This window comes from Hypanus sabinus, chromosome 6 (assembly GCF_030144855.1).
Source record: "Hypanus sabinus isolate sHypSab1 chromosome 6, sHypSab1.hap1, whole genome shotgun sequence".
NCBI lineage: Eukaryota > Metazoa > Chordata > Chondrichthyes > Myliobatiformes > Dasyatidae > Hypanus > Hypanus sabinus.
In genome coordinates this window covers 117,381,438-117,390,714 of record NC_082711.1, presented here as the reverse complement: position 1 = coordinate 117,390,714, position 9,277 = coordinate 117,381,438, and the positions used below count along the sequence as shown (strand labels likewise).

The following is a 9,277-nucleotide window of genomic DNA, read 5'->3' as shown; positions in this document are numbered from 1 at the left end:
CAAGACAAAAAGTTTGCCCACCCCTAGTCTAGGAGAAAAGAAGATCCAGCCACTCACCAACACCACCTCCCGTACACGCAGGTGCGGTTGGAATCAAGTTTATGCCCCGCGCACACACTCCATATCAAACTCACACCAGATACTGTTATGGAATACACTGTAATGATTTTACTAAAACTAGAAGAGTGTTATGCAATACAATATATATGAAAGAAAGGAAAGGAAAGTAAAAGGCGCCAACTTATCAATGTTCAGTTAGTTTAGTGCACATCGTTGGAGCTCAACCATCCAACCATTCGACCCCTCGTCACTTTCCTCCGACCTCCACGTCCTTCCACGTCGGATCACCCGGGTGGCCGATCGAGCAGTGCAGCGCATGTCCACCTTCCTCGGCGTCTTCTTCCCGACCCCCCTGAAAAGACCGCGAGATCCCCGCATCCAGACACACAAGACAAATTACATTCCCCATTTGTCGACAAATGAATACGATCCCGATATCAGCAAGGCTAAAGCTAAACAACTTAACATACAAAGAAGCATTCCAAACTCTTAACAAAACAAAGAAGCAATTTAGATTAACAGACACAGTACATTGTACACTAACTCCCTGTATCATTTGTCAATCAACCTCGCGAGCCTCCTGAACAATCCGGAGTTCGTTCATCCTGCTCTAGCTCCAGTAGTTAAACACCGTCTGAATGAAGTTGCAGGTTTAGATTGGGACTCCAGAGCTATCCTTGACTTCCGATATTCCACTAGACTAGGGAATCACCTCACTGATTTGACTTTGTTTTCCACTGCTCTGACAGTGTAACAAGAACATCACACAATAGAATCATAACTTAGCCTCCTCTCTAGCCTTCTGAAAGCACTTGAGCAAAGCCTCAGCTTGTAAATCACAACATGGCCGCGCCCATAATGGCCTCTTGTCAAATGTCTAACTGATCTTGCCTTCTGCAGAAATCACCGACAGTCCCATCCGCTGTTTAAATCTGGCGCTTACTCGCTGTAAACAACCGTTCGCGCCATCAGAAGAACCGCAGAAATATTTTGACCAGGGTACCTGCTTCGCGAAACGACTTGAGAATATTATTCCATTCAGAGATATTAACTGGGAATTCTTTGAGAAAAGGGGAAAAACAGCATCATAGTAACGGAGGAGCATTGATAGTTTCATGTTGATTTTGTTGAAAGGATTCATTTATTCCCTGCGGAATTTGCAAGTAGTCCCGAAATCTGCAGTTGGCGTGCAGGAAGCTGTTACAGCCACTGCGCACCCAGGCCAAACGGCTCACGGGATCTTCCACGGAGCGGTGCTGGTGCCTGAGAAGCGTTACCTCGTGACGCCCTCTAGAGGAGGACAAAACCACGCGACATATTCTGAATGAAAAATGCCGCCTCGTCATCTTATGTTCTTGCCGTCCAACAATTTGTGAAACGTTATAGAGGAATTGGTGCTGCAGCTGGATGAGAAATGTGGGAATCGTCTTGACTCTTCCTCCGTGAAAGAATGAAAGTGAGATTGTTTTACATGTAACGCTCTGGTTAAGGTTTTTACTGCTATGCTGTAGGTATTTCATTTCAGCATTTCTGTAACAGCAGCATATTCTGCTTTCTGCCTGTTTGCGTTTGAGCTGAGATAAGAAGCTTTGTTATTTAAATTCGGAATGTGGCTTCAGCCAATCAGGAACGCGAGCTGAGAGGTCTCTGGTGGACTGGAGCTGGGAGAAGACAGGAGGGAAGATGGCTGAGGATACCGCCCTTGTTGCACAAGGAGCTTTGTGCAGATAAATAAGTTCCAGAGGGAAGAATCAATACTCCCACAGGAGACCCGTTTATTCGAGATGGATTTCGAGCGACGTTCAGAAGGTTGTGCGTGTTTTCACTCAGAACGAGGGTCCAGTGTGTGAGTGACAGACAAGTTCAAGATGAGCTCTAACTTAAGTGCATTTTTGGCTGTTTCAAAGAAAAGACCCCTTTTTGTTTTATTTTCTTTATATAATTTGATAACTATTTGCTTAATTTATCATTCTTACATATATTTCTTTATAATTGCATGTAGTACACGATCTGTTATTTCTTGCCGGGACAAGTAAATCTCACAGCATTGACACAAACCAGGGATTGGCTGGGCGAGACACCCCAACCTCACGGATTTGGCAGTACCAAAATAATGTACACTCTCGATGTACGAAGCCAGGTAAAGGTGGATTTATCGCCGTGGAATCCTGCGACTGTTAACGAGGGGTTAATGAGCCGGCTCTGCAGAAACGGCAAGTAGAAGGGGTTTCATATCGAAACTGCAAATTTCCCTTCCATGATTTTATCTTCCTGCACTAAAGAACGCGCATGTGAGCTATATAGAACATAGAACATAGAAAATCTCCAGCATATCACAGGCTCTTCAGTCCATAATGTTGTGACGACCATGTAACCTACTCGAGGAGTGCCTAAAATTTCCCTACTGCACATCCTTCAATTTTCCTGAAATCCGTGTACCATTCTATGAGTCTCTTAAAATACCCTATCGTATCCGCTTCTACCACCCTCGCTGTCAGTGGATTACATTGCACCCACCACTCTCTGTTTCAAAAAACTTACCACTGACAATCCCCTTGGACCTACTGCCAAGCGTCGTGAAACTATATCTCTAATGTTAGTCATTTCAGCTCTGGCAAAGAGCCTCCGACTATCCACGCAATGAATGCCTCCCATCGTCTTATACACCTCTATCGAGTCGCCTCTCTTCTTCCGTCGCTCCAAGGAGAAAAGGCCAAGCAACAGCCAGTGAGTTGGCCTGCTACTAATAAATGATCAAGTAATAATAAAGAAGGTTGTGGGCTCCAGTCCCACCAAAGACGTTTTCCTTTCCTCTGCATTTGTTACAATGCTAAACACGGTCAGTGTTTGAGCGGACTAATGGTGGAGAATCTAGCAACCCAGGACATGGTTTGAAAACTTCGAGTTCAAGCTAAAAGATCAAATTAAATGTATTATGAAAGTGTATATATACATCATATATTCTTCCATAATACATTGTATATCACCATATACAATCCTGAGATTCATTTTGATGCCAGCAACGTCAATAAATCTGCAATAGGAAAATAGCCATAAGGAAATCAGTGAGAGACTTCGCCAAATGGAGCTTTCAACCACTGCAACAGACAACGAACTGCAAACATAAAAACGACAGAAATACTAATAAATAAACGTCGGTAAGATGAGATGAAGAGCTATTGAACGTCAGTCCATCGGCGTGGGAACATCCCACTGTTCAGTGACGTTATCTCCTTCGGTACCAGAGTCTAATGGGAACATGCCAATTAGATGATTGCATTTCTCCTCAACACATCGTCCGTGGAATTGATCCGGGAAATGCGAAGGGGCAGCGTACTCAATTATTCATAAAATAGCAAATAATTTATTAAGAAAAAGAAAGCGATATGTTAACAAGATTCATGTAAATTATGAGTTCGACAGACAATCTGATCACCATTGACCTTACTGAATGACAGAACTGAGTAGTCTTCTTCCTGCTGATGTTTATAGCTGTTCGCGTTTTCCACATTTCAGGAACCAACGCAACTGTTCAACTCGGAATTTGTCGACTCAGAAACACGTACAAGTCCGCAGTTTCCCAGGTATCTAATCCCAGCATAAACCCTGATTGAAGATGATGATCCTCATTGCTATTTAAAATGAAGCCCGGACTCAGAAGACAACCGGAACAAGAGAGCTGATACAAGAGTTTCAAGTGCGGAGAAACCACAATCAATACTATATAATCTGAAAGCAGCTTCAGAACAAACTGTTTCAGCTGGTTTTGGAGGTCTGTGTTTGCAAATTAGATCTGCTTTAAATATCTGACAGAGGGCTAAGTATGAATATTGTAGAATTGTTGTCAACGTGAGCGTTATAATTTGCCATGTTAGGCTGCGAACGCTGGGATTTCTGCATGAAATGAAAACCTTGGTGCACGCCTTTGAAGGGTTGGTAGATAGGCGTAACTTGACTTCGCTTCCGCTATAAATGTGAACCTTTAACCGTACTGCCCCATGTGTATACTGAGAAAATTCACGATAATTAGCGTCCTTGCTCTGATATGTGGAATATCATTCTGTCCATCCCAGCGGTTTCAAGAGGCAAATCTGCTTTCTCCAGTAATCTTTATAGAAATATTGAATGGGTTGGAAAATCGAATATACATCAAGCTTCAAGCACATAATTGGGAGTTGTGTCAAACACACATCAACTGTATAATACATTCAAGATGAACATGATCACCAATTCAGGTTATTGTGTAATTGATAGAAAACGGGGTAGTGTGGCCAAGCGGTCTAAGGCACTGGATTAAGGCTCCAGTCCCCAAGGAGGCGTGGGTCCAAATCCCACTACTGCCATTCGTATTTTTCTCCGAGGGCTTTGGTTGACAGTACTAAAGTGCATTTCGAAATGTTTTGCAGAACAAAATTAAAGAATCACAAATCGTTATGGTATTGGTGTCCTGGTAAACGATGTCATTGTTGTGTTGCAGAGCGCTCCAGATCAGGTGTGGGGATGCTGTGGACGTGAGGAGTTTGTAACTTCTACTTATTGAAGGTAGTGGATGTTAAAGTATTTAAGGTCTATATGTATTTTAGCTTCCCTCTGTAACGCTGCCTTTCTGTTTCTTGGAAAACGCAGCGAACTAGTTGGAATTCGATTGGGAAGAGCTTTGAAACGCGGTGTGAAATCGTTTCCCATTCAGACTAGAGCAAGATCATAAAGCAGATCACAGCTGCATTTTGCAAACGACTGTTACCATAAAACAAAACTACGCTGCCAAACCGTCATAAAAACGTAAAAAGCTACTCAGAAGTGTCATCTGTCTAAATCATCGCCCCGTTTCTTGTCCCGCAGACAGCACCAGACCTGCAACGTTTATACCTAGTGTACTACTGTTCCATTTTGGGATGTTGCTTGTGATTACAGGTGCAGGGTCATTTATAAATTGCAATGTATTTCATGGTGTTCCTGAAATCGGCTTTCCTCCCATGGCAATTCGCTCCATGACAATTAAATGCTTCACTGGGAGTTGAACCCAACATCTGCCACTTACTAGTCAGGCGCTTGGACCAGCTAAGCCACGGAGCTTTCCCACGATCCGAGCAGCTGATTTGATGAGATTTCACTTGTATTATCGTACTTTCGTTATCACCAAGCGAGAGAAATGCTTGAGGTTCAGAGAGTATAAATGAGATTTTAAAAAGTAGACCGGATTTAGGGACTTACCCATATAGTCTGCATACATAAATATGCGTTCCTGCCGGGTTTCTTTTACTCTAGACCGGGGTAATGCCTGATGAAGACTCCGTGGTGGCAGATCTCCCTCACCTTTTCCGAAGCCAACGTGTTAACCACGAGTTAACGTATGAGCCTAACCACGTTTTGATCAATGTGTTAGGAGATTTTCATACAATGCTGTAGCCGCTGTGGCTTTTTAAGCAAGATAGCATGGAGGAAATTAATGCTGGTGACCTTCTCCACCTCTGATCCCCCAAAGACTGTCCATGAGGACTGGTTCATGGACCTCCAGTTTGCTCTCCTGACGTCTGTAAGAAGATCTCCCGAAGACCGAAGTCTTGCTACCGTTCAGTGACTGCTGGTGCACCAGTCAGCCAGATTTTCAGTCCTAAATGCTGTCTCATCACCAAGTTTGATCCGGTCAACGATAGTGAGGTAGTCAGCAAACATAAATATGCCTAGTTATGGAGAACTGCATTTAGTCACTGAGAGAGTAAGGATGAGTCTCGTGAATATATGAGCTAATATTATTTTATTTCCCGAGGCTTCTGAGGTACATTCTATCGGACAGCTGCAGTGAAAAAAAAAGACTGTTGTCTAAAGCAAGCTTAAATATGCCTGGTTATGGGAAACTGCACTCAGACATAGTCAGACCTCACTTGGAGGACTGTGCTCAGTTCTGGTCGCCTCGCCACAGGAAGCATGTGGAAGCCATAGAAAAGGTGCAGAGGATATTTACAAAGATGTTGCCTGGATTGGGGAATATGCCTTATGAAAACAGGGATGAGAGGTGACCTGATAGAGGTGTATAAAATGATGAGGCATCGATGGGTTTTTTTTTGTAATTTATTTTTTTAATTGAAGTTCATCATCAAACAAACATTTCCATGAGATGTATTTCAGACATTGTAAACATTTATCATATAATCATATATATCACAAATATCCACATAGTATTCATCTGAGGTATACACTTATAGAAAAGAGTGGTAAGAAATAAAAAAAAAACAAGCAAAAGGGAAAAAAAGCTATGTACAAGTAGGGAGTGATCTTTTCTTTACAACATATTCATTGATTTGTGAGAATAAAATCAGGCCTATGAGGTATTATATAGTGAATACATTTTTCCCAGTATTGAATCAAATTGTTCCAGCTTATGATTAACAGATGCTGTTATCATATCCATTTTGTAAATGTCCGTTGTAATTTCCATCCATGCAATTAAAGTTGGGCTCTCATGTGACAACCATATCTTAGTAAGAGTTTTTTTTAACCAGCCACCAACATTATATTCATTAAATATTTATCCCTTTTCATCCATTATTGAGGTATATAACCAAAATATATGGTCTTACTCTCTAAGGGTATTTCACATTTAAAGATGTTTTGTAGGCTATTGTGTATCCCCTCCAATAGACTTTGATAACAGGGCAGTCCCAAAAAATATGATAGTGATTTGCATTTTGATTTCCACAATTTCTCCAGCAAATAGGGTTACTATCATAATGGGATTTCTGAGAGGCCATAATAAAATATCTTATCAAGTTTTTCCATCCAAACTCCCTCCATTTCTGTGAACTGGTATAATTCCATTGACACCTCCATATTGTTGTCCATTCTTCATCAGATATAATTATCCCTCTTTCCTTCTCCCATTTTGTTTTAATGTATGAAGTCGAATGTGTTTTATGATTTCACAAACTTTTATACATGCTTGAAATTATTCTACTACCATTGTCTGAATTATATGCTTTTCTAATTAACTCTAACAAGAATGTACTTGCCTCAGTTGCATTTTAAACCTTCTATTAACACGTTGTCGCATCTGTAGATACCGATAAGAATCTTGTTTTTCTAATAAGTGTTTCTGTTTAAGCATTTCAAAACTAAACAGTGTTCCCTCTTTCATTATGTTGCAAAGAACTATTATTCCTTTAGCTGTCCAGTCCTTAAATCTAGCATGCAGAATTATACGGTGTAAAATCTGCGTCATATGCACACCATTTACGAATTGCAGTATCTTCATCTATATTATATTCTTTTATAGTAGTTTTCCCTATTTTAGAAGTCAATTTCACCCATGGGTTATCAACAGTATTTATGTAACTTTGCAGGTTGTTATCAGCCAAAATTGCTTGTATGGGGATGGGAAGTACCCGCTCCTCAATGTTTTTCCATTGAGCGTTATATGATGGGTTGCACCAACATATCACAGCTCTCAACTGTGCTGCAAAATAATCTCTAAGAGAAGGTAGGCCCCATCTCCCCTTCTCCTTTGCTAATGGCAAAGTTTTGAGACGAACGCTAGGCCTTTTACCCTGTCAAATATACCTTGATAACATCTTCTTCCATTCATTGAATTGATTTTCATTAGTTTCTATTGGTAGAGTCTGGGCAGTCTATTCATTCTAATAGACTCAGTCCTTGAACTGAGACTGAAAAAATGAATCAGGTTCCATCTTGCCATATCTTCCATATATCAAACTTATAAGTTTTTTTATATAAAGGCTGATAATTACATTCTGATAATTTTTCCAAATCTTTTGGCATAATGATGCCCAAATATTTGAAAGACTCTGTTTGCCATGCCCAGGGATATCAACTTTCAAATTCTCTTGTTGGGTTATAGTTATGTGAAAGTAACTGGGTTTTATCTATGTTGATCTTGCATCCCGATAATTGACCATATTGTTCAAAGGGTTGCATCAATTTAGGTAAAGAGTATGTTGATTGCCCTAGATAGATCAAAATGTCATCCGCGTAACGAGCCAATTTATGCTCTGTCCCTTTATTAGTAATTACCCTGATAGCTTCATTTTGTTTGATGCATTGAGATAATATTCCAGATATAATGCGAAGAGTAGCGGTGACCATGCACAAAACTGTCTCATGCCCCTTTCTAGGGTAAAACTATTAGGTAAATATCCAATTCCGATTACTCTACCACTCGTGATAATCCCATTTGCCTGCATTTGGGATATATCCTTTAAAACTTTCCCGTCCAAACACTTGACCAGATGGCTTGTAAAGATTCTATTTGTAATTACCTCTGCCGCATCCTTTGACCTCCCGTTCCGTACACCTATGATCCGTTCTGTGTTAAAAACTTGCCTCTTAGGTCCTCTTTAAATCTTGCTACATTCACAGTTTATCCATTCAGGAGATGACATTTCGTAGGCCGAACGACATATAATTGCACTTCCCCACACCCCCAAAAGCCGGTCAGTGGCGTACTGGTATCAGCCCCAGCCTTCAAGGTGATGGTGCCGAGTTCGAATCTGGCCGGCACGCTTTCCGCACGATCTGTGTTGGGCTGGTGTCGAGCTAGCAAATCAGACTCGTAAATACACATTCAAAATGGCTTGGAAACTGCAAAATGGTGCCCGATTTCGCCACAAGGCGAATGACAGCAGTTGTTAATAAGTTGGGGATGACAGTATTTTGCAAATATTCACAGTATCTTTGCGTAGAAAAAATCCCGGAAAAGTATCCCGGAAACTTATTCACCCAGCCAAGGTAACGGAATAGCGATATATTTCTACGTTTGAATGGCGTGTGGTTTAGTGAGCAGCTTCCAGACCGAGGTGTTCCTGGCTGCTTGCAAGCTACCGTTATTAGTGGATCAGCTGTCAGTCAATCGGACCACTGCGTCCTGCGAGGTGTTCAGGAAACGGAAACCTCCATTGCCTTAAACATATTTTATCGAGTTTCATACCAAAGATACTTTAAAACTTTGTTTTTATTGCCTTGGAAGCAAAACTGTGCCATCTATACCCCTCATGAAGTTATAAGCCTTCACCAGGTGAAACTCTGCAAATGTATGTACACAGATGCATAAACAATCATAATTATTTGGCTGGTGTGGAAATGGCAAATATAAGAGGAAAATGGCAGCACAGTAGCGTGAACTTAAGCACAACTGCTCAGCGTCAGGGATCACTGATCAGTGTTGAATTCCACAACAGTTTGTAAGGTGTTAGTTCGTTCTCCC

General features: G+C 41.2%; 1 non-coding gene across 1 annotated transcript; it reads left to right on the top strand.

The window, feature by feature from the left end:
* The first annotated feature begins 4,321 nt into the window (after nt 1-4,321).
* On the top strand, nt 4,322-4,403 carry trnal-aag (transfer RNA leucine (anticodon AAG)). The gene has a single exon. It is a non-coding gene; the product is annotated as a tRNA-Leu (tRNA).
* The last annotated feature ends 4,874 nt before the right edge of the window (nt 4,404-9,277 follow it).